Below are 25,590 nucleotides of genomic sequence, written 5' to 3' on the forward strand. Positions count from 1 at the left end.
TTGTAATTGAATTTATTACAAAGGTCGGACAAGCGGGATGTTTGGCAACTATCTGCTGGAATTGTAGAGATTGAGTAATGATATAAGTAAAACTGTCACTAAATGTGTTGGGGTCTTTTTTAACAAGACATAGCTGTTTTTTATAATTCCACTCGCATTCAAAACTATTTGCATAATTGCAATAGTTCTGAATGCAATATATATATATATATATATATATATTATATATCTAAAGCATGACTTGTGCTTGTGCTGTGCCACTTAGCAGTACTATGCTTTTCAGTAGAGACACATACTATGCATTTAGTGTTCAATCTGAAGGCCAAATGTCTGTATTCATTTCTTTCACTGGCAGCTGGACTCAGCTCACAGTTATGAGGGCAACCACGTTCACTACGATTAGCACAAATTGTCCCATCATCCTCTTTCCACAAGTCTTCTTCATAGTGAGATCAGGGATATGCAGGAAAAAAGCACAAACAAAAAAAATATTTCATGTTTGTTACTATGACTGTCTTTCGTTTTCGATGAATTTCTTGTTTTCAATATCTCCCTATAATTGCTGTCCCACTTGGTTACATCACATACATTTCTTCAGATCACAAACAGCTGCAATGGATGTTTCAAAGCACAATTCCGCAGAAGCATTTTAGTTCTCATTTTGAAATGCGGTGTAAATATGCTGGAAGAAACCCCCCTCCCCCCACAACCATAGTAGTTTAACCAATTATGCACCGAAAATTAACCAGAGGTAACTAATATCAAACACAAACTATTGTCTAGGAACAATTAATACAGACCAAATGTGATTATGGGACCATAAGCACAGAGAGCCTTTTACGGTTTGTGCTGTTCATTTTCTGCTACGCTTCTGGCATCGTAAACTGGTACAAGGCTGTGTCCCACCTCTTATGAAACTGAAGTAGTCGAGGAGAAGATGAGCCTCAACCTCTTCCTCTCCTAGCACCTGTAGCTTGCCTGCTCAGGGATTACAGCGTCTCGACAACGCATCATACGGAGCCCTTAGCCGAAGGTCGTAACTCGCTGCTGTACCTTTTCACTCTCTCTCTCTCTCTGTCTCTCTCTCTCTCTCTCTGTCTCTGTCTCTCTCTCTCTTCTAAAACATTTCCGCAAGAGCTGAAACAAGGTTTCTATTACAGGAAGTAAACTGTGAGTAAATCTGGACTTTTGTTCTGTGCAGCCTTAAATATGTCTGCGATCACGTCAGCGCCCCTCTCACTAAGGCCAGCTGTGCAGACAGCCACTCCACAGCTCAGTCTGAGGGGACAGCTCTTCAACAACACCCCGTCCACCAACTGTAGCAGGTGCTGCACAAGCATCCTGGTCTTGACAAAAGCAGACAGGACATAAGAGATGGATTACATTAACACGGGGGGCAGAAAAGAGTCTGCTCTTCATCAGACTATCCCTCTCCTGGTATTGCTGAACACACCTACCCCAAACAAACCTTGTCTGCTATTTTCTGTTTGTCTCATTCGTTTTCCTCTTTTGTCTAATCCCGTCACATTTCATCTCCACCCTTATTTTACAGATTTTCAAAGATTAGATTTGGAAGACGGGGGCGACAAAAACAAACACACCAGTTGGCAAACATGTGTCGGTGCAAATAGAATTCTGGCTGGCTGCCTGAATGCATTAGCAATAAAAAAGAAGTCAAAAATCAAACTCAAAAGGTTTCTTTATTGTGTTTCTAAGTGCTTGTCTTTGTGAGACATTCGAACACCCCGGGACAAAAAAAAAGCACAAGCAGCAGGTGGTCTGTTACCCCCTCTCTCACTGTCCTCCAATTATTGTCTCCTCGCTCTATGAGCTCGGCACACAGCCAACAGTGCAGCAGTATTGCGGTGATGGCTGGGAGAGGTCTATAAACTCAGGCTTTACACTGAGCGAGAGGGTAATCGAGCAGGGGCATCTTCTCTTCACCCACTTTAAAGGAAACATGCATGACTGCGCTTTCAGTACAGTATAATAGGGTTCTATATTAGTAGTTATATGTGCCTATATCATTCTTCATTATAGCATCAATCCCCCCCCCCCCCCCAAAAAAGAGCTAATGTGTAAAATTGGATTTTCAATAGGGAGTTTCTAGTGTATACAAAGGTTATGTAAAATGTGATGCAGCACTGACTTGCTGTAACAGGACCTCATGGCAATAGGCTCCTGTGGTCCTTTGTTTGCTATATGTTCCAGCACACAGTATTGGATACAGATAATGAATGGACAGATGGATTATTAAAGTTGTGTGCAGTCCAGGAAATAAGGTTACCTAAAGCCGTAATCTCTCTCCAGGTGATTTCATATGCTGCTCACAATGTGTTGGAAGGGCCAAAAAAATAAAAAAATAAAAAAGATTAATAAGACTAAAACACAATAAAGCACAGGATTTTATTTCGGTTTTTTCCCCCTTAATATTCAAACAAGAGGAGGAACATAACACCAGGATGAAAAGCAGAGTATACAAATGTTTCTTTTTAGAAAACAAAAATCAACATTTCTGTCAATCAGTGAAACTCTGAAAGCAAAAATGTATGAGCCAACAAATAATGAGGTGTATGATTGATTTGTGTGAGTGTGTGTGTGTGTGTGTGTGTGTGTGGGCATTTGTTTTCTATGATCGCCTGCATGTATTAACAATGACAAGCTGAACTATCTGCACCAATACACACACATAAATGGAATGACAGACTGTGTGTGGAGGACCCACAGGGTCTTGTTTTTGCACCAATTAAAGAAAAAGGCCGTGTCAATTTTACCCCTCCATCTCACACACACACCCACATGCACACACGCACACACACCTCCTCTTTCATTCAGCTGGGTCAATAGTGCTATAAGAGAGATTATAAAAACTGTCCTGTAACGAAGCAATGGAGCCCGACGGTACAGAGCTGCACATTAGCAAGTGGTCTAAAGCAGTGAGCCTCAGGAGTGCATTGATCTGGAAAATACGACTGACACCCCGGTGTGCCAAACAGCCAGCCCTGCATTCGTCCACAGTCTGACTGAAAGTGAACAGTCAAACCCTGAAATGTTGCAAACTCTGCCACGCTATGGTGTTCCCACACAGAATAGATGATTTCTTCATCACAAATGTCTGGAAGCCGGTAGAATGGAGCATTGTGCATTGCCTGAATGATATCACAACCAAAACCAGATCGTATTTTTATCTCTCCGTTTTCTAATTAAAGTCCCGTCTCCCTCGGACAAGACAAGGACAAGGAGGCGAGGAACGCCGAAAAAGAGATGTGACCTTCTTGTGGTGTTCTCTGGACAGGCTGACAGGAAGAAGCTGACAAGTGTTGAAAGGGAAGTGAGAAAGGGATGGAGTCCGGGGAGAGTAGGGAAGAAGGAGAAAGCTGAGGAGTGACAGAGAGAAGGTGAGAGGAGAGGGGGAGATGGGAAGGGCAGAAAGGGGGGAGGTGGATAAGTGGATGGAAAGTGTGTGGAGGTGGCAATCACAAGGACAATAAAATGAATGAAAGAACACTGAGGAGTGAAAAGAAAATGTGAAAAGCTCATAGGCAGATTGTAGTCGCGAAAGTAGATATCTCCTGGGGAAGACGAGTTTATGGCTGCAATCATTTGAAATGCTCAAATTATGGTGCACTGAATGCATCAGATGTCACACTGCCCTAGAAAACAGTAAAGAAAGCACTTTTAGCGGTAGAACATCCCACTGATCTTTGTTACAATCAGGCTCATTGTGGATGAGAGAGGCCAAAGTAGGAAGAGGAGGAGGAAAACAATGAGGAAGTGTGGGGATTGGGAGGTGAGGTGGAGGTGGAGACTGGGGAGGGCCCTGGATGGAAGCCTGGCACTGGGCTCCTGGCTCGGTAAACTGGCTCTCTCACACACATCCACATTGGAATGGATGGGATGCTCAGATGGCTGTTTAAACAGGTTAATTGGGCTGGCCTCCCGAGAGATCGGGACAGATGGATAGATGGATGGAATGAGAGAGGAGAGAAAGAGAGAGCAAAAGAGAGACAAAGAGAGAGCAATGGAGCTCCAAGAGAGGGAACCGGAGGGCGGGATAAAGAGATGGATGGCGAGCGAGACGAGTATGGCCACTGATCACAGGCACCGCGGGGAGTATGCAGTCTAATCAGAGACGAGCGGCGCTGTACAGTGAGCTCGGCCCTAAACAGAGCCAGGTCCACTGTCCACTACAAACGGAATATGAAGGGAGAACAAACTTATGATGGACGGCTGTTAAAAGCAATGTTAGAAGTCCATCAGGGAGAGCGGTTCAGTGAAGCCAATCACAGAGTGTGGCTCATCTCTCTATCCTTTCCAGAAAACCTTCAAAAAGGATGATGGCAGCAAACGGCTCTCATTACAAAAAAATGCACACAGTGTGCGAGCGAAAACACACAAAAAAAAACCAAAACATGTACTGGAAACAGTGCTGCCTCAACTTTGTGTTGTAATCCAGAAATGGTGGAAAGGACACATCAAAGTTTTCCAATATTTGTTTTATGAAAAGAAATAGAGGATGCATGCATTTTAAGAAGAACAAAAGTATGATTACAGAAAACTAAAACTACTCATCAGTCAAGTATGCATCAAAGCAACACTAGTTTTACTACAACTTTTCAAACCTGCTTGTGCTGCTTCAGTTATCGGAGTGTTTCATGTTTTTTTTAGTGCGGTTTGTGTCCGCACGCACTCGGGAAATACACAAAGTGATCTGCAGTCATTTTCTTTTTTTTTGTTTTTTTGCCGACTACAAAGCCACAACAAATTCAGAAAAACACTTTTAACAGGGTGAGAGCGTTTAACTCTTTTAAGTTCCCGAAGGCAACGGTGGCTTATTTTGGTTGGAGGGGAGTAGAAATGTTGTTGTTTTTTTTTTTTTGTGTATGTGTGCAATCATCAGCATGCTCATTGTGTATGGGAGGGAGAAAAAGTACTCTGGTTAGCTCTTAAACATAATTTCACTGTGGATACTTAGACATTTCGGTTTTAAATATCGGCCGTGTGACAGTTTCACGCACTTCCATCCTGACCTCCCTCAGATTTACTCATACAACATGAGCCATGAAGGGGATGTAAAGTTGTGTATCCTGGTATGTGAATGGCCTGGGATGTAAAAAAAAAAAAAAATAAGCAGCTGCATTCTGTGTTCCAAAACATTTCACTTCACTGCTCCACTTTAAATAAGTGAAAATCCAAGATGTCGGCATGCGATATGAGACTTTAACACATCCTTTGCTTCGCTATGAAATTCTGTCTGCTATTGGCGTTGTTAAAAGTCGAATGAGAAAAAGCTGCCACGCTAACAAAAAGATTGAAGACACACACTGTTCTGACGGCATTGATGCGTGCAGGAAGGTCACGCAGCTCCTCAAAACATCAGCTTTCATCCGACTCCTTTCAATTAGCAAGGTCTAAATGCCAGGTAAACGCTGCGGTGCAGCAACATTGCAGTTCTTTTTAAATGATATATGTTTCGCTACCTTGTTTTTGATGATTCAAAAAAAAAAAAAAAAAAAGGAATGTTTGATTTTTAGAGCCAAAAAGTGAATTGCCTTTTGCGTTTAAAATCACTTAAACAGTACAGATGTCTTTTAATTACCCACAGCTTTAGTGCCTCACTTGCTCGACAGCTAAACACCTAAAATTTCTGCTATTATTCTGATTAAGTTAGGTCCTGAGGTCTCGCTTTTAATAGTGAGGGGAAAATGCAATTTAAAATTAATTAACTCGCTTACCTGCCCATCTAGATGGGCCCTTTCCAAAGCGGAGGCGCTGTTGGATGGCTAATCAAGTGTTTGCCGCTGCAGGCATGGTATGTTAGTCATGGAGGGGTTTCACCAGTGTTAAGAGGCTGGCTGATGTCAGAACTGCTGGAGACTTGGCACGCTCACTGCTGGCTGAGTAAAACTGAAATTATCCATTGTCTCTGTGCACTCCATTTGATTTCAGCTTTCAGATTTCTACCACCAAGGCTAAAACTTTCTGATCCCTCAAAACTTACCCATCAACGGAAACCCCTTAGTCAGGTTGTGGAGGGTTGGAATTAACTTGGTTAAATGCTCGTTACAATAGGTAGGAAGGAGATATTCAGTAAAAGAGCAGTGCATAGGTTTATAGCCTCATGTTTTTCATAACTGTCAAGGTTTAACATATGCCCGAAGGCCTTCTGTAATGCAATATGCCAGTACATTATGCATGCGTCCATATTTGTATACACTAACAAATCAATCACGCCCAAGGACACATTCGCATACATAGATTCATGGAGAGACCAAGCGCATGGACCACAAAGACAGTGTTTTAGACTAATCAACATCTCTAATGACTGATTAGTATTCCTCCAAACAGGCGCAGAAGTGCTTGATTGGCCTTCATCAATTCTCATGCATCTCTCCCAGCACGGGGAACTGAACTGCAGCTTGAGCCGGTACCAGGACGCCAAACAATCCCAGCGTGTTATTACTAATATAACCGAGAGAGAGAGAGAGAGAGAGAGAGAGAGAGAGAGAGAGAGAGAGGAAGGAAAAAGGAAAGGGCAATGTTAGTTTTCCCTTCAAAAAAAACCTAACAAAAAATAAAATAAACAAACTGCTGCATGTCATGTTCTTGTTCAGATGTACGGAATGAAAATGTCTCTCATCCTGTATCGATGGCATTCGAGTTTTACTCGTCTGCATTGTACGGTTGTGGGGGGAGAAGAGAAACTAGAGGCAGACAAAGAGACAGCGAGACACACGGAGAAAGACAAGGAAAGAAAATAAAGTCTGGGAAATTAGGGCGAGCTTTAGTGGTGATTAGGGGAGAAGGCAATGAAAGTGGGAGAGGGATCAGCAGAATAAAGTCTCTCCCAGGAAGAGAAATACCCTTTGTAGAAAAAAAATCAAGAGGAAATGGCAGCAGTATGGAACTAAGCACAAACTTCCTCAACTTTCTTTGCAGACGTGGATCTGTGCAGCTGCACAGCAAGTTAACTTTCATCCACAGACACGAAGATACCACAGCGAAACGGTATTTACACAGCAAACCACAGCTCATATCCCTACGCTCTACCGTTTCCCTCACAGTAGTCATTTGCCCTTTTACCCCACCTCACTGTGGTTGTGGCTCAATGCGCTTTCTGGATCGATACCTACAAATTCAATGATGGATTTCATTCGTACTGTATAGGTTATCGTTCCCCAGAGCCTTGACCCAGATTTTGTATCGGTACGTGCTACTGTAACACCCGACGCCCTGCAGCAAGACAACTCGTATGTGGAGTGAAAGCCCTGTATTGAACTGGCAATATGAGTGTTTGTGTACCATCATCTGAAAAGACTGAGCTTATGAAAGTGAGAAATGATGGTGGGTGGAGGCGTTAATAGAGGTAAACCGATGAAGGGCGGCGATTGCCCACTCTCGGAGCGTGAGTTTACTTTGAGAGTGACTGCTCCTGTCAGCAGTTTCCATCAAGTCCAGCTCTGTATGAAGGATTTGCTTTTGCCTTCAATGCATTCTAATTCTGCACAAACTCTATTCCACCTCTTTTGTGCCTTTAGTCCGTCCTCAAATGCCACTAAAATTCAGGTGCTATTTATCTAATACAAAGATTTCAAGGTCAGCGTGTTTGTTTGTGTGTGTGTGTGTGTGTGTGTGTGTGTGTGTGTGTGTGTGTGTGTGTGTGTGTGTGTGTGTGTGTGTGTGTGTGTGTGTGTGTGTGTGTGTGTCCGTTCTCCTCCAACCCTTATATGTTTCCCCTGGAAGAGCTGCTAGTCATCACCAGTCCCAATTCACACACCGAACCCAGCATCTCTTTATATTTTCCGTCAAATTGGAAAACAGGAGGACAAATGCAGCAATGCTGAAATAAAAAAAGGCAGCTTAGTACATAAAAATACAAAGGCTTCAACGCTGCTTTTATTTCAGCGTTTGCCTGCAAGCATCAAATATACTTGTTGTAAAGAAAAAGAAATGATTTTCATATTGTTTTCTTAAGCTTCCCCAAGGAAGCAAACAGCACAAAATTGCTTTTCCCCGACTGCTGGAGGATATACAGGCTGCATTTCTCAAATCTAATCAACATCTCTCCATCAGAACTTTAAGAAAATATTCAGTTTTCCAATTTTAGGGGTCAGAGCAAAGACCAGAGAATCTCCTTCTAGCCTTTAAACCTCTGAAAACCATACATGTAATTACACAATCTGTATAAAGGAGAAGAAACATGGTTTCACAGTCGTACAAGGCTACATCAAATCTTTTCTTCTCCTTTTTTGTTTTTGTTGTTTTAACTTGAAAGATAGCCATCAGGCTGTGATCCCTGAAATCCGGGGGCTGATGTTGGACGAGGATGGCTGCACCACGCAATTAGTGGTCCCAAAGTTTCACCGAGATAGGAACTGAGCTGAAGGTTCAACAAACCGCTAAAATGGGTGGCACGATTCCAGGCGCTAGTAAAACGTTAGAAACACACCGCAACAATTAACGATAGAAATCATATGACTGTAAATTTGATAGGAAGATGGAGTACAGACTTCACCGTGAATTGTGGATCTTTTGTACCTGTGTCAGTGTGAATTTATTCCGGGGCTGGATCTGCTTTTTAAATAAAGCAGGACCTTTTTGTGTCTTAAACTTCTAAAGTTCAACAACCCGTTCTTATGAATTCATCTGAAACGAGCTGTCCTGGTTGCAATGTCACACTGACATTGTGCACATAGTTAATGGCTGTTACATAAAGACAAAACTTCTTGAATAACACGCCCTGATTTGATCTCTAATGCCAATAACAATATGATTGAATGCTTATATTTGAAGAGTCTTTTTTATCTGATGATTTGAATTAAAATAATTTACAGATAGGGGATCATCATCAGAGCAATTAGACCTGAAGTATTGATTTTATTCTTACTGTTTTCCCCAAAAAAATATTCACGAGTCAATCATGACAAGAGAAATGAGCAATGAAACAGCTGGGGTAATATAACCTCATGGAGAACACAGCAGACGCGTATTTTAAAGGTGGGCCAATGTTTATTTAATGGTGATAATGACACTGTTATGTATTGAACACTTTTCTCGACTTTGTGTTGTTAAAGAAGAAAAAGTGGACTTGAAGTCTGAAACGTCCACACACATTTTTTGCAATGAGTCCCATCAAATCAAAGCCAATTGTGCCCTATTTACTCCTAAGTGAATTCATCATTGATTTTTTTTACCATTAATGCTCCAGCAAATGCCTTGTGATGTTTTACCCTGCGACATCAAGCAAACTCTAATTCATTCCTAAAATTTCACAGTAGAAATAATCGTTCTGGATTGTGAAAATGATTTGGAAAATGAGCCGTGTACAAACACAGTTTTGCAAAGACAGTGTTTCTGAATGTGCAAGTGCCCGCCGGGTTGTGTTTGTGTGTGAGCGAGAGGACAGTGTCATAAAGCAAGCTAAAGGAGAACGAGATTATTACTAGCAGCATCTTCCTGAGGGCATTTGTGTCATTATGTGTGAGTACATGATGTTTTTCTATTATGTCACAACACTGAACCATCTTGTGGGCTGAACGAGCTGTCCGCTGACTGATAGGCCTTAAAAGTGTCAATTTGAACAGCATGTTTTAGGGCTGGTAGACAAAAACAGGACACAGTCCAAAGAATGACCGCGCCGGGGGGGGGAGGGTGTTACACGTGTGTGTTTGTGTGCACACAGCTTAAACCGCCCGAATATCTCTCCTGTGGATAAAAAAAAGTGTGAAATATAGCAACACTTTACTGCAGCTGTTGATAGGCTGCACACAGATATGCCGGGCCCGTCAGGTAACACCTATACACTGGCAAACTCCCTTAAAATCACTCAAAAACACACATACAACAAACATACACACAGGCACAGACACGCCTACGCAAAACATGGAGGGGATCACAGGAGCTGGGGGCTGAAGGAGGCTGGCGGTGAAGGGCTCCCTGAGGTACAAACACAGACAGCGGTGTAACAGCCCACCCTCTCCTCTACCTCCAAAAAACAAATGCTGGAGTATACACAAACAAACACATATGCTTTGGAAACAAATGCACATATATCATTTGTCAGGGTGTCAGAGATGCGGCACTGGCCTTTGCTGCAGCTGTCTGTTGTGCAATCGAACAGGTTAAAACACCCCGGAGCCTTTTTTGGTGCACACACGCTGCATTTGCAGTGTGTCTATGACAAGAAAGCCAGTGTGTGACTCATTGTGTGTTGCGAGCGAGATAAACAGGTAAATAAGCACACATCGGTGAGACTTGAGGGTGTGTGCGCGGCCTGTGCATGGTATGTCTTGTGTGTACAGGGGGAAATAAATTAGCAGTGCTAGCAGGTTGCTCTGACAAGTCCTGTTAATGAGAACATCCTCCAGAGCCGTTTGGGCCGGGGAGAGAAACCAGGGGCCGTAATCATCTGTTCAGCCTGGTAGATGGCATGAAGGGGGGGGCAGAAGAATAGCAAAAACACTGCACAATTAGACCGCACCATCTGCAGGAGAGGTGCTAATGTGTAATTCAAACTATGAGCAGTAAGAAAAAAAAATATTGTACAGCTAAAGACAGAGCCCACAGGAAATGTTCAAGCTTTACATATAGATTGTAATGTACAAAGAATGAGATTTTAAACAAGAGTGCGGGCACTTGCACACAATTTATTCCCAATACATAAAAAAAGAAAATGGGACTCACAAGTCAGAAAGCCTCTAGGCAAACATGCGTTAGTGATGTACTGCATTGTAGCAAAGTCAAAACTTGCCAAAGGCACGTTGTCCCCATAGGGTGTGTGACAGCTCCATTTGACTGAGTGAAATTGAGTTAAACATGCTATGACAAAGCTGCACTGATGCATTGAAAGCCTAGGATGTAGAATAATACAATACTTTGAACAATATCTCAGTCCATCAAACTGTCCTGCCTGCATGCCCACGCCTCCCAGTGGCTGTGCGAGAGTTGGAGGGATGCGTGTGCAATCAAACATGTGCGCGTGCGCAAACATGTGTTTGCGATAGGTTGCCAATTTGGCTCCAGTTGACTCACCTGCACCTGGCTTAGTGAGGCAAAGCCAACTGGCTCCATGAGTTTGGAAAATCACAAAACCAAGTAGACGGATTTTACAAATGCATGAGGCGCTTCGCTGTGTAGCATTACCATGATTCATCTTCACAAAACTGCAAAAGCTTGTGATAATCGCTTTAGCTAATCCTTGCACGCTTTGGGCAAACAAGCATGGGGAGAGTGAAGGGGTGGTTCTTTAACCCCGGGGTATGGGGGGGGTAAAAACATGGTCAGTGAGATTGGGTGTTTTTTTTTTTTTGTGTTGCTGTAAGTGTGTGGACAAAGCACCTCAAACCTCAATTCCACCTATATGTTATCAGTTATTGTAATAACTGAAGAAAACGTGACGAAATTGAATAAGTTTGTATATCTTTGATTTTGCACAAAGCGACTTACCGAATCTCTCAGCCAACAGCCAAATATTATCACTTTGAGTATTGGGCAAAAATAATTTCACATATGCATTTGTTTGAAAGTATGTAGGTGTGTGAAAAAGAAAAGCATATTTACCATAATGTGTATGTGATTCAGTTTTATTAAGCTATGGTGTTGGACTTTTGGAAAAAGTGAAGCTTCCAAATCCCGGATTCTGAGAGCTATTTTGCAAGTGACGCTCATAAAAAAAAAAAAAAAAACTTTACAGCTGTGACAGGAGTGATGGAGCCACGGTGTCCATGATGTAACCACATGGCAAAAGTGAAATAAAAGTTCCTTGCAGCTGATTTAAGTTGATAGTAGAGACATGAAACACAGGAAGAACGAGCATTGAAAATCACCATCAACCAGGTAATAAATGAGGTTACCGGCTTCATTTGCTGGGGATGACTTTGCAAATGCAAGATTCCTGGGTCACTTGCGGAGTCCATGCAAAACAAGCTGAGTCTGAGCTGAAACTGTCCATGGTAGCATCTCTGTCCAGACATGTCCATCATTATCTGTCATTTCTTTGACACAACCATCTCTTCTCATTCTTGGCTCCGACTGGCTGCAGAGCCTCACCTGTGCTTCTTCTATTTCCAGGATTAGGATGCTTCCAGAAGAGCAAAAAGCACAAAAGGTTTACACCCAGACTGACATCCTCCGGGGATATGGCCTATAGACATGGCCACAGGATCTCCTCATTAGCATCAGAAGGTGCTCTTCTTCCTGACAAGTGAGATTTCACTGCACTGCTCTCACAAAATAATGAGCAAATATAACCTCTAATGGCTAAATATAGGTAACCGTGATCCCAAGACACTTAGAGAAGAAACCAGACTGCGCGAGGTGTCTCAGGCCTTTCGAAGTTTTAGCTGCCGAGTGGGCGTGAGGAGTGCACAAAGTAAACAAAAGACTTTAAGAGGAGGAAATGATGGTTGAACAGTGTTTGATGAGAGCTCTTAGCCGGTAGCTATAGCGCATTAGGCACAGATGAACCACAGCCAGCTCCCACACTGATAATGTGGAACACATTACAACTGCACAATGAGTTATGATTGCCATTAAAAAGCAAATGATTTAGACTTCACAGCTGGATTTCGGTGGGCTGCCACTGCTGTGCCCTGTCCTTTCTATTTCCCGCCCGCGCCTACTCCGCAGACAATCTTGTGACGATCACCTCACCAGACACGCCATGCTGAGTCTGTCCACTCACATCAACCATTTCCATAAAGTATGTTTTCCTATCATATTTCGGACTTTTTCATTTGAAAATCTTGTGCAGTTGAACAGATGCAAGTCACAGGTTTCTCTATAGAGACAAGGTTAGCTTAACTTCCTTCCTCTCTAAAAGCTTTTTCTCCCGTTCTGCCATTTCTTTTTCTTTTCTTTCTTTTTTTTTTTTTTTTGCATGCTAGAGCAATAATAGTATCATACATTTTGGTGCACCATGAGGGAGCACTAGATGAGGACTAGTGAGGAAAGATAAGGGGAAGAAGTAGGAAAGGGTAGAATCACCAATGAAGAGACCTCTCTTCCGATTGCTCTCTCTTTCTCGCCCACATGATCTATCGCTCCCTCTGGGGCCAGGAGGCTAGCTGTGAAATGAATGAGAGGCAAAGCGTGGGCAGGCGCTAACGCTAAGATAATGACGCCGTTTTGTCAGCCCTGGCCTGAAGCTGCATCTCTTGGCACATGAAAGAGGAGAGAGAAGGCAGGACAGTGTGACATAAGACAGGCTATGTGGTTTTAAGCCAACGGTGGCGAGCGTGCGTTTCTCATATCTACAGGCATCTGCAAAAGACAGGATAGAAAAAAAAACAAAAAAAAAACCCCACATTTTGATTCAGTCGTTTCATCCAGACAAACACGGCTAACAGGCCAAGAGAGCTTCCACACTGTGTCAAAAGTGTCAGTGGTCAGAAACCTCAGCTGCTTCTCTCCATCTAGACCACAGTTAGTGGAAGCTGTGAGCAATTATGGCAAAGAGAAAAGTTTTCCTCCCCGAACATGTAATGAGAAGTATTTGAGGCAGGAGATGATTTTTACAGGCGGCTCTAATATGAGGACCCCAGTGAACCGACTTCGACCGCTGCGGAGAAAATAAAGAGTGGAAAACTGCATTTTGCTATTAAACTGTGATTTGAACTGTGAAAAGTTAACCAAATGAAACCATCAAAGCAACGATTGGTACTAATTATCACTGCTGTTTAACATCAGACAAACAAACAAACACACTGCAAATATTAAATGTGTTCTCCACGGGTTAGATTGAGCCTCATTTATTTTAAATCCTGCTGGATTGTGATTTGTGGCTGTGAACACTCATGCTGTGCATCAGATACCCGGCAGATGCTTCGTTACGACTAAACCAGTAAAGACAAGGCTTAATGGTACAGTCACGCAACCACCAGGAAAGGGAGGAGACCGGAAAACGATAAGCTGTGAGAAAAAAATATCATAAAGTGCAAAGCTTTGAAAGGAGATAATTAGATCTGTGACAACAAAGCACAAAAACAGAGTCAGCATGGATGAAAATGCCTGCATTGCACAAGAACATAACACGATGTGCTCATCTGATCAACATATATCATATTCAACAGCTGAGTCAGACACACATCATGCGTGCTCCTAATATGAATAATGAAGCCGAGATAAAGAGGAGCAAAGTTTATTCTTCGATAAATCACTGAGTTTTTGTCAAGTCACTCCCTGAGTCATTGGGTCTTCTCTCTCTGTCACGACCAATCACCGACTGAACAACAGCACAGGAAAAGACAAAAGTCCTGTCAGCGCTTCATTAGGCTGCTCATTAGAAAGCTGGCTCGGATATCCAAAGATTCTCTGTGGCTGACCATTTGAGTCATCTCTCTTCCTCCTCGTTGCAACGCTAACACTGGAGGTCAGTGAAATCCGTCACGATTAGTTCCGTTACATTTTCTCTGACTGCCTTGGATCTAATGACCCGATCCTAGGGTCAGACAGCCACAGGTCCTGTCTGCTGCTCTAACCACCTCGCCTCTAAGAAACAACTATGCATGGTTTTCATGATGTCGTAAACAACTTCCTTTATTTGTGCAACATGACCCTTGCTTCCAGGCTCCTGACTCTAATCAAGTCAAACACTAACTGAACCAGAGACTTTAACCATTCAACTCTCCAGTTCTAAGAATAAAACCAGAAGAGCGTACCGTACCGGTGTATCAGTAGCAAGTGATTGCAAAAGATTAGGACAGTTGTCAGTCCCGTGAGTACCCTGCGACATTGAGAGATGGCGGTGGAACCTGGTGGGCTGGGTCCCAGAAAATAATGACTTCAGGCATGAAAGGACATGTGGACAAGGTGGTTCGACTGCCAGAGCAAGTTTTCTGTCCTCGCGTTTGACTTCTGCCTGCCTGGCACCTACATGCATGCAATCCATATTTCCTGAATATCATACACAACACGTTGTAGCTTCCAAAAGTTATTCTATTGTTTGATGGCGACAAGTGGGACTGAGAACCTCCCATTAAACACCTAACAGGTGTGATTTGACAAATTTGAATTTCACCTGAATCACATAATTTCTATGCTCATTAAACCATTCAGCAATCCCAAGAGTCCTGAATGGCGAAAACTGCATTTGGAGCATTTCTCTACTCAGTGATTGAAGCATTTTAGCTCAATTTGCCACCGGGCTCTTTCTACAGAAAGCGTCGCATTCAACACCAAAACTCTTTGTGAGTCAGAATCAGCAGGACAATATGAAAGATCCAATAAAAAGACAATCATTGAGGTAAATACTCAAGCAAATCTTGTCGTACGCCTTCCTTTGTCACAAGGAATTCATGGTGGTATAGCGCTTAGCACTTTCACGGTATACTGAACATATTTCTGGTTTGATTTGGATTTCCAGGCAAGAGTTCATACCTTTCTTTTTGTACAATGTCAGCTGGGATTGGCCCCAGGTACCTGAAGCCTGGATTGGATAAAGTCGATATAGAAGATGGAGGAATGGATTTCCAAATAGTACCACCATGAGACGTACAGCACGGCAGTATAAAGCAGCAAGAAGAACCACTAAAGAGAACATCAAATGAGGAACTCTCTTAAAGGAGTCATGATATAGACACTGTAGATGATCAAATTGGTTGATATCACAAAAAAAAAAAATACTGTGCACGGGCGAGAGAAACATTAGAGAAAGGAGATGGAGAAAAACAGCTGAAGACAGGAGCTGAACAGGGAGTGCAGATGCAGTTAATAGGGAGGGTCAGAGGTGAGCAGGAGCTGTGGGTGGTTCATGACCCTGAAACTCCAGACACACCAACACATACCGACAGATAACTTATTTTCCGCAGGTTTTTATTTTTTCTTACCCTTTCAGTATTTCAAAGTTCTTACATTGCTGCTCACCGGACTAAAGACCTAAGGGAAAAACAAAGATAATGCACCATCTTTTGAACTCTTTGGACCTTAACTGCTGATGCCAGTCGTGGTTTTGAACCTGATGAAAGGTACGTTAGAATGTGACACACACACCAGAAAGCTATTGTCCATAAAAGTGTTTTATATATTGAATTACATCGGAAAAGTAATTTCCAAATTGCATTGAAATGATTTTCCACACTTAACTTGTCATATCAAATAAGATAATAAAGAGCTGTAAATGTCCAATTGGTGAGCTCATTTGTTTTTGTGTATGTGGCGAGTTCAAACGGCCTTTTCCCTTCACAGTGGGTTACAGCAATGGCGCACACTTACAGAGACATAATGAGTGTACCTTGTGCCATAATTACTGGGTGAAACACATACTGTCGATACACTTGAAAGGCTGAACACACACACACACACACACACACACACACACACACACACACACACACACACACACACACACACACACACACACACACACACACACACACACACACACACACACACACACACACACACACACACACACACACACACACACACACACACACACACACACACACACGGGGAGTTCAAAGTGTAAACAGGTTTCATGCAATCATTGATCTGTCCATTCAGCTGCTTCACAGCTGAAAAGAAGATGAAAAATGCACTTTTGTTTATGCTGCCGTAAAAAGTGGTGTGGAAGGAGAAAGGGAGAAGAAAAAGGTTTCACTGCTGTCAACCAAATGGCGTTTTCTTGTCATAGTCCAAGACACTTAGTGTTAGTGTGAGAAATATATTAAAAAAATGAAAGAAAAGAAAAATGAACAAAAAAACAACCTTGACTACGATATAAAAGCACAGGATAGAATAAGGATTGGCATAATCACAAACTAAAGATTTAATCATTTGCTGTTAAATGAAAGGTTGCTGTGCTGTGATTTCGCTGAATGCTCGTATTGTGTGATTCTATGCGGCACTTAGATACTATTTTACACATCATGTTATTACATGAATCTGGAATCAGTTTCACATTGTTCTGTGATACTGGACAAATTGAGCCATTGTACGGTTTATATTTGCTGGAAAGGGGCAATCTTTAGAAGTTATTGTGAAGCCTATGCAATCATACTGCTCACAACATATGTTTTCAACAAATAGAGCATTATTCCATCACTTAGATGGGGAGTAGTACAAGCTGATCCTTGAGGTACAAAATAAGCCCAAGTATTGATGCAATTGATTCAGTTAACTATGACACTATAAACTGTAACAGTACAGATTAAGTCATATGTCATTAGGTGTCGTAATTAAATTGGACAAACAAATCAAATTTATTTCTGCAGATTCATTGATCTTCAAGCAAAATAATACAGTATGTGTCCATCTGCTCGCTAACATCAAATCAGCCAATCAGATGGCAACGACCCAGCGCCTTAAAGCATGTTCAAAACAATGTCTTTGAATGAGTAATGGATACTGATGCCAAACTGCTAATCTACTGGCAATTTCAGACATAACCATCAATTACAGAGAATTGTATTCAAAATGGAAAACTATCCATGTGGTTGCAATTTTCTGTGTCAAGATGTCTAGTTGATGCCAGGGGTCAGTGAAGAATGACTAGACGTCTCTGTGATAAAAGTAGCTCAAATAGCCGCTTATTATATCTGAGGGTTTTAGATCTCTGCATTCACAACATGTCAAACTTTGGAGCAGAAAACCATGCTGGATTCCAGGTTTGTCAGATATAAACAGGAAATTGCTTACAATTCACACATACTCAGCAAAATTGGATAACAAATGATTAGAATGGACTCCAACAAAACAGCAACTTCAATTGGCTGATGTGTTTTGTATTGCAGTGTGACATTTGATCGGAAAACTTTTCTAAAATACTGCCATTGTGCATGTGCACCACGGATGTAGTAAATAGTTCTTCTGCACATGCGCAAGTAGATGGACAACAATGGATGAATCCACAGTTTCATGACTCCCAGTCCATAATCTCCTGAGGCTGGATAATTTAGTTGAGCGTCGCCCATAATAGCAACTTCCTTGTATGTTTATAGTGAAATGTTTTCAGCACTTTGTTCAATCTGATGCCAAAAGAGAATCCAACCTTGCACATCAAGGTGTATCTACCGTTATGGCCAGAGAGTGTATATGTGCAGCAAATGGACTGAACAACAATCCCAGATAACCAGCAGAGTCTGATAACAACTGCTCTAACCCATAATACCACATATGAAATTGGTAAAAAAGACTCAACATACTGAGCGGAATATGATCAAAGACTGGTGAAATAAATACGAAGCCACTGCTGGGGTTCGTGGAACAGTCAAAATGTGGAGACGGTCACAGAGGAGCTCTTCTCTTGGGGTGATAACATCAATTTTCACACTCTCACACTGCGCCTGCAACAATAAGCAGCAACAAGTGGAGGGTACTACCTATTAGTCCATTGGTATTGCCCTCAAGGAACAGCGATGCGACTTTGTTATGACTGTGATAGTAAAGGGGGAGAATTTAGCCCTTTCGGACTGCCTCCGGGGGCTTGGGAACGCTTGGTGATTCAGAATAGAGCTGTCACTGACAAACCTGCTGGACACTGCTGCACACCAGAAATAGAATCAAACTCCTACCTCTGGCCCATACAAACAGTGAGTTATGAATTAAGAATGAGCACAGACAATGGTTCAAAAAAAGCCTTCTCTTGTAAAAGTGGGCTGCTGAAACGGCTCAGGTGGAGGCAGGAGGCTATCCGGGTTAGGCTGGTTTTGCGTGCAACGCTGGGGCAATTTTCCAGCTGTGTGGAGTTTTTGTTGTGAGACAGTTGCAGTTTCATCCTCATTGTCATCAAGAAAAAAACAAAAAACAACAGCTCTGAAATGGACGCGTGAAATATGGTGCAGAGACATGGGGCAAAAAAAAAAAAAAAAAAGGGTAAAAAGTGGGGGAGTGGAGCCGCTGTGGATGGGAGGAGATGTGTGGTCTGTCGGTGGGGTGTGGGGAGTGTAATCACAGGGAGGGAGAGGTGCATCGTTATTCAGAGTGAGACGCTGGCAGAGAGATATTGAGAGGTAAACCAGATGATGGAGGAGCCTAAGATTACCCCCACTTGCCTCTATCACTGCCCCAAAGTCCAACCCGGTTAAACCCTGAATCTGGAGTTGAGAGACGAGGAGTGCGCAGCAGCAGGCGCCGCGCTACCCATCACTATCGCGATGGGGAACGCCGTGCTGCATTCACTCCTAAATCAGAAGATGGCGGGGGGCTGAGTGAGCTCCCTGGTTTGTTTGTGTGTGTGTGTGTGTGTCTAATGCAGACACACACAGACATATGCACTGTATAGATCAGTCAATGTAGAATGAACCTGTAAGTGCCCGAAAAGCTGTAAAATTATACACAATGAATTCCGACTGAGGTTTCAAGTTCTGCGAGCATTTTTAGCAACATTAAATCTTTCCAATCATCACTGATGAATTTCCGTGCGCTCTCCGTTGAAATTGATGCAACAAGATTTCAGGTTTGTGTGTTTCTTCAGATCATATTAGCGAAGGTCTCTTGGCAGCTTATAATTTCATCCCCACTTCATCCAACTCTGAATTGTAAACTGAAAGTCTTACTCTACATCTTATTAGATTTATAAAAGAGTAACTGAGGACATACTTTTCTTCATTTCTTTTTCTTCTTTTCTTTTCTTTTTTTTTTGTGCTTTTGAGCAAAAGCACACTGTGCTTTCATTCTTAACAAGAAAGGGAATTATTTGTTATCTTGGCTATGGATTGAACCCTATAAAGCAAATTGTATATCAGTTCAATTTTCACAAAAAATGAAAGGCAGATAACTTTGTGAAAGATATAAGTAATATGTGGAAACAGATAAAGAAAATACCTTATTTCATCATTAAGGAAGATTATGCTTAGTGCTAAGTGAAACGGTTTATTCTCTTCTATCTCTATAATGTGAATAGAGATTAATTGAAGAGATGAGCTCTCATTCATTCCTGAATCGTCCTTGCACTGTATCTCAGGAGCCAAAAGAATTATAGGCTACGCTAGAACAATTAAGTCTGCCTCCTGTCCAGATACTATCAGAGCTGCACACAGTAAACAAGAGCAGATAGGCCCAGGCCTCGGGAAGTGAAATGAATCATAGTCTAGGTCTGATACAGATGCTGCTTTCTATCTCTCTCTCTCTCCACCCTACACTGATAAAAACAAAACAAAACAAAAACAAAAAAAAACACCACATCTCCTGCTTCATGCCTGCATTCAGCCAAAGAGCTTAGTTGGTCCATTTTGATTCTGCCTCACCTTTCCGAAAATGAAAAGATCTTGAGATGAGTTTAGAAAACCACTGCGTATCTTTAAGGACACACTTTAAATGCAAACAGGCTTGTGTTTCTCTGCTGTGTGACTTTGCGTACGTGCACTCGAAACATGGAGATTGTGGGAAAGCGAAGCCGCATCTTCTTGGTTAAGGTGCCCATCAGTAAGTGTCCTGCTGTCAGCTTGTGCCTGTGTACGTGAGCCTTCCCGGTGTAGTGTACACAAGCTGCACAAAGTGCGGAAAGGGGAGATAGAGATGACACATGGGCAGACAGACAGAGCTGAGATAGGCTCTGTCAGCCCAGAGGTGGCTATCTCCTGCTTCACAAACCTCCCCAGCTCTTCCCACCAGATTAACTGTCTGACACGCTCAGCCAGTTCTGAAACTGACAAATGTCACTCTAAATAGTATTCGTGGCTTGTGATTGATTTGTGAGACCTTATCTCGCCTGCCAAAAAGACACTGAATAGCCAGAGCATTAACAATTGTTTTGCTGTTAACGGTTTTATTGTTAGCTCACAGCACTTTGTGTGATCTGAACTACCGTCGTAGATTAAACCAGAGTATTGCAGGCATCTGCTAAATAGATGCAATACATGACAATGAAGTTGCAGTTTAGAAAAAAAAGGCCAGGCCCTTGTCTTTTACTCCAGACCTCTTTATTTATGTATATATAAATCAGCAGAGTATCATTTTAAGCTGTGAGGTTTTTTTTTTCTTCCTGTGCTGTCTTGCATAATCCAAGGAAGCCTCAACTTGTTCTTTGAGGCCATGAAACAGAATTTTCCCTTTAATACATGCTGAATGAGAGGGGGTAATAATGAGGTTATGATGCAATTTCAGCGCTGTTCCGTTTTTATTCCCTGCAGCCTGTACTTGCCCCTTCAAACCTGTTTTGACTCGTGTGGTGAGCTGAAGGACCACCGTGTTCTGTCACTCAAAAGAATTTGATTCTAAACAAATATTGCACGTAGACTCAGAGAATTTGACTGTGAGCTGATGCTGATAAAAATCAATTACAGGATCTGATCGCAATTTTCCCCCTCCCCCAGACATCTGGCAAAGTGAGCACTGTTTTCACCACATCATAATATCGCAGCCGACATCAGCAACATTCAAACCGCCGCTTCATGAATACAATAATGCTCCAACGCTGTTGTGAAGAGGCGCTGTGTGTGCTTCATAACGCTGCTGCCTACAGTGGTACAGGGAACAGGATGCAGACGTAGTAGACCTGTGAACCCTGTCATCCTTTATTGAAGATGACATGTACTTTTAGCACACATCGCTCCCAGGCTTCCTCCACTGCACTGTTGGTTTTAAAGACACCACTGGGAGCGCTCAGTGAAAAACAGGTAGCACTACAGACACACATAAAACACACAGGAGCTCACGGTCTTTGATTGCGCAACATAAAACATACTTGGATCCACAGTAGTGTACAGACACACGGGCATACACACACTGATTTAAGTGTCTCTTGAGTCGTCCTTTTCTGTACAATAATCCTTGTTAGAGATGCAGGGGCGTCGTAATGACAGCCATAACCATTCTGAAGCAGTTAGTCTTTGTAGCCCCTCAACCCCCAAGTCTGCTGGGAAGGCTACTTCACACACTCCTTTATTGCCTTCATGACCATTAGTATCTCCATTTTATTGCTGTCATCGTCACCATTTACCTGACAAATGCAGCCTCAGCAGGATTTCTCTCCTCTGTCTCCGTCTCTCTCTCATATGAGACCCACGTACGCACAAACTTTTAAAAATTTTACACTAACTGGCTGAATCTGGGCACATTTAGTATTTTATTTTTTCAAATGTTACACATTGTCTCTATAAGTATGTTGAAGGCTCTCCTGCTAATTACTGTCAATCCCACTCAGATATATTGTTATTGGAACCATAAGCAATACAAGCATTTGTTGCCATGTGATAGTTCAATCTTCTTTGTCTTTTCTAGAACATTTTCTCCAAGCCAGCATCAAATGTCATAAGGATACACCCTGGAAGGATCACCAGTCCCCAAAAGACCCCAAAAATCAACAGGAAGAACACCCCCTTCTGCTTCTCTAGACAAATCAAACCCTGTGCACAAAATCACATCAGCCGGTGTGAGTGCCAAACATAAACTGTTTTTCTTTTTTTGTTTTTTTTCTCCAGTGCTCTGCAAAGTTTATGTCAAACTGTGTGTCTGAGCTGAAACTTAAAAACACAAAACTGTTGCAAACCAAAACATTGCTCCTCGTGCCCACACAGATCTCTGGGAAGATTCTTGCAAACATGGGGCATACAGAAAAGAAAAGATTTGCTCTGTTAAGGGCTGTTTTGGTGTGTTTTTTTAGCAGAAGGTCTACGTGGACTCTGGTAATAGAAGACAGTGGTGGAGGAGTACAGTTTGGGTCGTGTAGTGCTGAGATCAATACTGACTGATCCAACTGTGCTGACAGGCCACAGCACATTCCTCCATGGACCCTTTTCCGTCTGGCCTCTGGCTTGATAAATGCTGACTTACAGAAACATGAAACTACTGTGATGTGTGTGTATGTGTGTGTGTGTGTGTCCTTGTCTGTCTGGGTGTGTATTTGGGTGTGTGTGTTTGTCCTCATCTGTCTCTCAGGATGTGTGTGTGTGTGTGTGTGTGTGTCAGTGTGTGTGTGTGTGTGTCAGTGTGTGTGTGTGTGTGTGTGTGTGTGTGTGTGTGTGTGTGTGTGTGTGTGTGTGTGTGTGTGTGTGTGTGTGTGTGTAATTTAGAAAGATAGATGCCAACAGAAGAATCTCTAGGGCTGCTCTGATATATCAAGGGGATTTCTCTGTTGGTGTACAGTGTGCGGTGGCAGTGGTTTAGTCCAGTCTGGTTGTACGTCTCGGATGTCAGGGATATACTTTCCTCCTCTGGAGCGGCGGCCCTTCATTGGAGCTGAGATTACTCTTAGAGACAGCACGCACAACATAATCCACAAGACACCTCTGTCCCCGTGGCTCTTAGGGCAGCAGGATTTGCTCTAATGCAGGTGCTAGGACTCGTGTTTGCGCTTGATATTGTGTGTTTATGTCTGTGTATGTGTAGTGCCGAAATACAATTACAGAGAGATTAGCCCTGATAATGTGGGTGCTAAAAGTGACAAATACACGCTTGTTCAGTCTTAAGATTAAATCAGAGATGGGAAGGTGTGAGTGCATTTTAGCCCCTTGGGCAAAGTCATATGAATTGGCTTTTGTGCATTAGTGTAAGTATATAATTCAATGTCAATGCTTGTGTTGACTATCTTTTTCACAGTTGTTGTCTGTCTTTATTTTTTCATGCAGTGTCTCTTGAGCATCTCTCTATGACACATTGAGCTTGATTAAATACGACGCTGCAAGCAGGTTGGTAAATTAAAAAAAAAAAAATTGCGGTTTTAGTTTCTGCGCATTTTACGAGTCATTTAAAGTAATATTAACCATGAGAATCATCATGTGCAAACCAGAGTATTTTAATGAGGGTTTTGCATGTTTTAAATGATATTTATCTACTGGAAGTATCACTTCCATCTTCATAAATCGACATGTTCAAAACCAAAAATGATCTACATGATCAGCCACATATTGCGACTGTCTTCAATCACTCCCATCACAATAATAGTAACATTGCTGTTAAATGCTGAGCCAGTATGCACCACCTTTTCAAACACTGTTGGTTTTTTTTCAGCATATACTCCTCCCAAGACATTGAGCAATGTGGAAAACACACCTGATATAGTGTGTGATTTGATGCATCTGTCCGACACTAGTGTGTTCCACCAGTAGATTTGCTTTTATAATTGTGTGCATGCAATGTCACATTCATCCAATTTCTTATACAGTGAAAGCTTTAAGTGGATCAGGTCCACTGTGTCCACACTAGAATTCTTCAAATTAAGCTCATGCGACTGAAAATGACATTCCATGCATCTGATGCTATATAAATGCATTTGTGGGTTCTATTTTTGCTGGGATGGGCCACACGGTGGCGCCACTCAGTATTAAAATACCAGCTGGGCCTTTTTGTGTGGAGTTTGCATGTTTTCCCCATGTGTGCATAGGTTTCCTTCAGGTAATCCAGCACTAATTCCAGTTTACTATTGGGCAGGTTTAAGCAGGATATGGATGGATGGATGGATCAGATTACATTTGTTTGCATAACAGCTTTTCCTCTTCCCAATATTTGTTGAAGGTTTGTTTTTGTTTTTGCAGTTCTTGAAATGTCTGCATGCTTATCTGCATACACTGGCATTTTTGATCCCGTATATAAATTCCCTAATTTATTAACACACAAATAAACATATACAGCACAGTAAACACACTGACAACATGTTTAAAAATACATTATGTACATAATCAATATTTTTGTTCCTAAAGCAGTTGCAAAGTGGCATGTGGTTCCTTTACATGTGTGCTCAAACAGTAGAGTCATTAAACATAGCTTGACAAGTCTGATGTCACACCTCATCTTCACCAGATGTCGACTTTGTCACTGATCGTGGGAGTGCGGTGAACACGGGGGTTTAATAGAGATCGTTGACTCTGTTGAAGCAGCAAACAGGGTTGATGAGAGGGATCAGAGTGAACAAAAACAGCAAAGTGGGCGTCTGTAAACGAAAACAGTGTCACAGAATGACATTTCAGAGTGGAGAGAATATTCCCAGGATATGAGGAGCTTATCTGGCCTCATGCAAGCATTTCAACGTGTATTTATCGGGACAATATGAGTGAAATGTACAGCCTTTAATTTGGTTCAACACCCTTTATTCCAGTGAAAGTGTCGAGGACTGCAGCCGATCCTGGCAATGGGCTATAAATAATGACTGAGGGAGATATAGAGTTTGACACACTTATCTGCATACTTGCTGACGGCATGAAAATGTGTTGAATAAGACAAGTTAGAATAATATAGACACAAAGGAGTGAGAGTTCCTCATTTTTGTCGTAGTAGATTTTATGGTAGTTGACAGCTATACGGTCGGCGGGCTGTGTTCTATATTGTGTGCAATTTTTCATATATACACTCTTCCTATCTTTATGTCTCCCGGCAATCGTCTTTGAAGTCTCATTCAATCCAGTGGCGATGAAAAGGCCAAGGTAACAGAAGAGAATAACACATAAAGACCAAATCAACGAGGAGTGAAAGTAAAGCTCAAATTATGAATAAACGACTTAGACTTCCTTTCAGCTACGTATGAATTATATCCACAAGCTTCTCCTGTCCATCTGAGACTGGGCAGAAAGAAAAAAAAAAAGAGCAGGCTTTAAAAAGCAGCCTTGCTGCTGTCTGACTGTAGTTAGACAAGGGATGTATGCCGAGTGCAGAAAATATGCTGTATTTAAGATAATAGATTCTCCATGTCAAAGTTGAGTGTTCAGCCTCAGGCCATCC

The 25,590-nt window shown here is 42.2% G+C and overlaps 1 protein-coding gene across 1 annotated transcript in view; it reads right to left on the reverse strand.

The window, feature by feature from the left end:
- LOC308112974 (cadherin-4-like) overlaps positions 1-25,590 on the reverse strand; it is a gene marked incomplete at its 3' end in the record, with an annotated part of 231,031 nt that overhangs the window by 76,907 nt on the left and 128,534 nt on the right. The window lies entirely within an intron of this gene.

Source organism: Lipophrys pholis, assembly GCF_963383615.2.
Source record: "Lipophrys pholis genome assembly, chromosome: 8".
Classification (NCBI taxonomy): Eukaryota; Metazoa; Chordata; class Actinopteri; order Blenniiformes; family Blenniidae; genus Lipophrys; species Lipophrys pholis.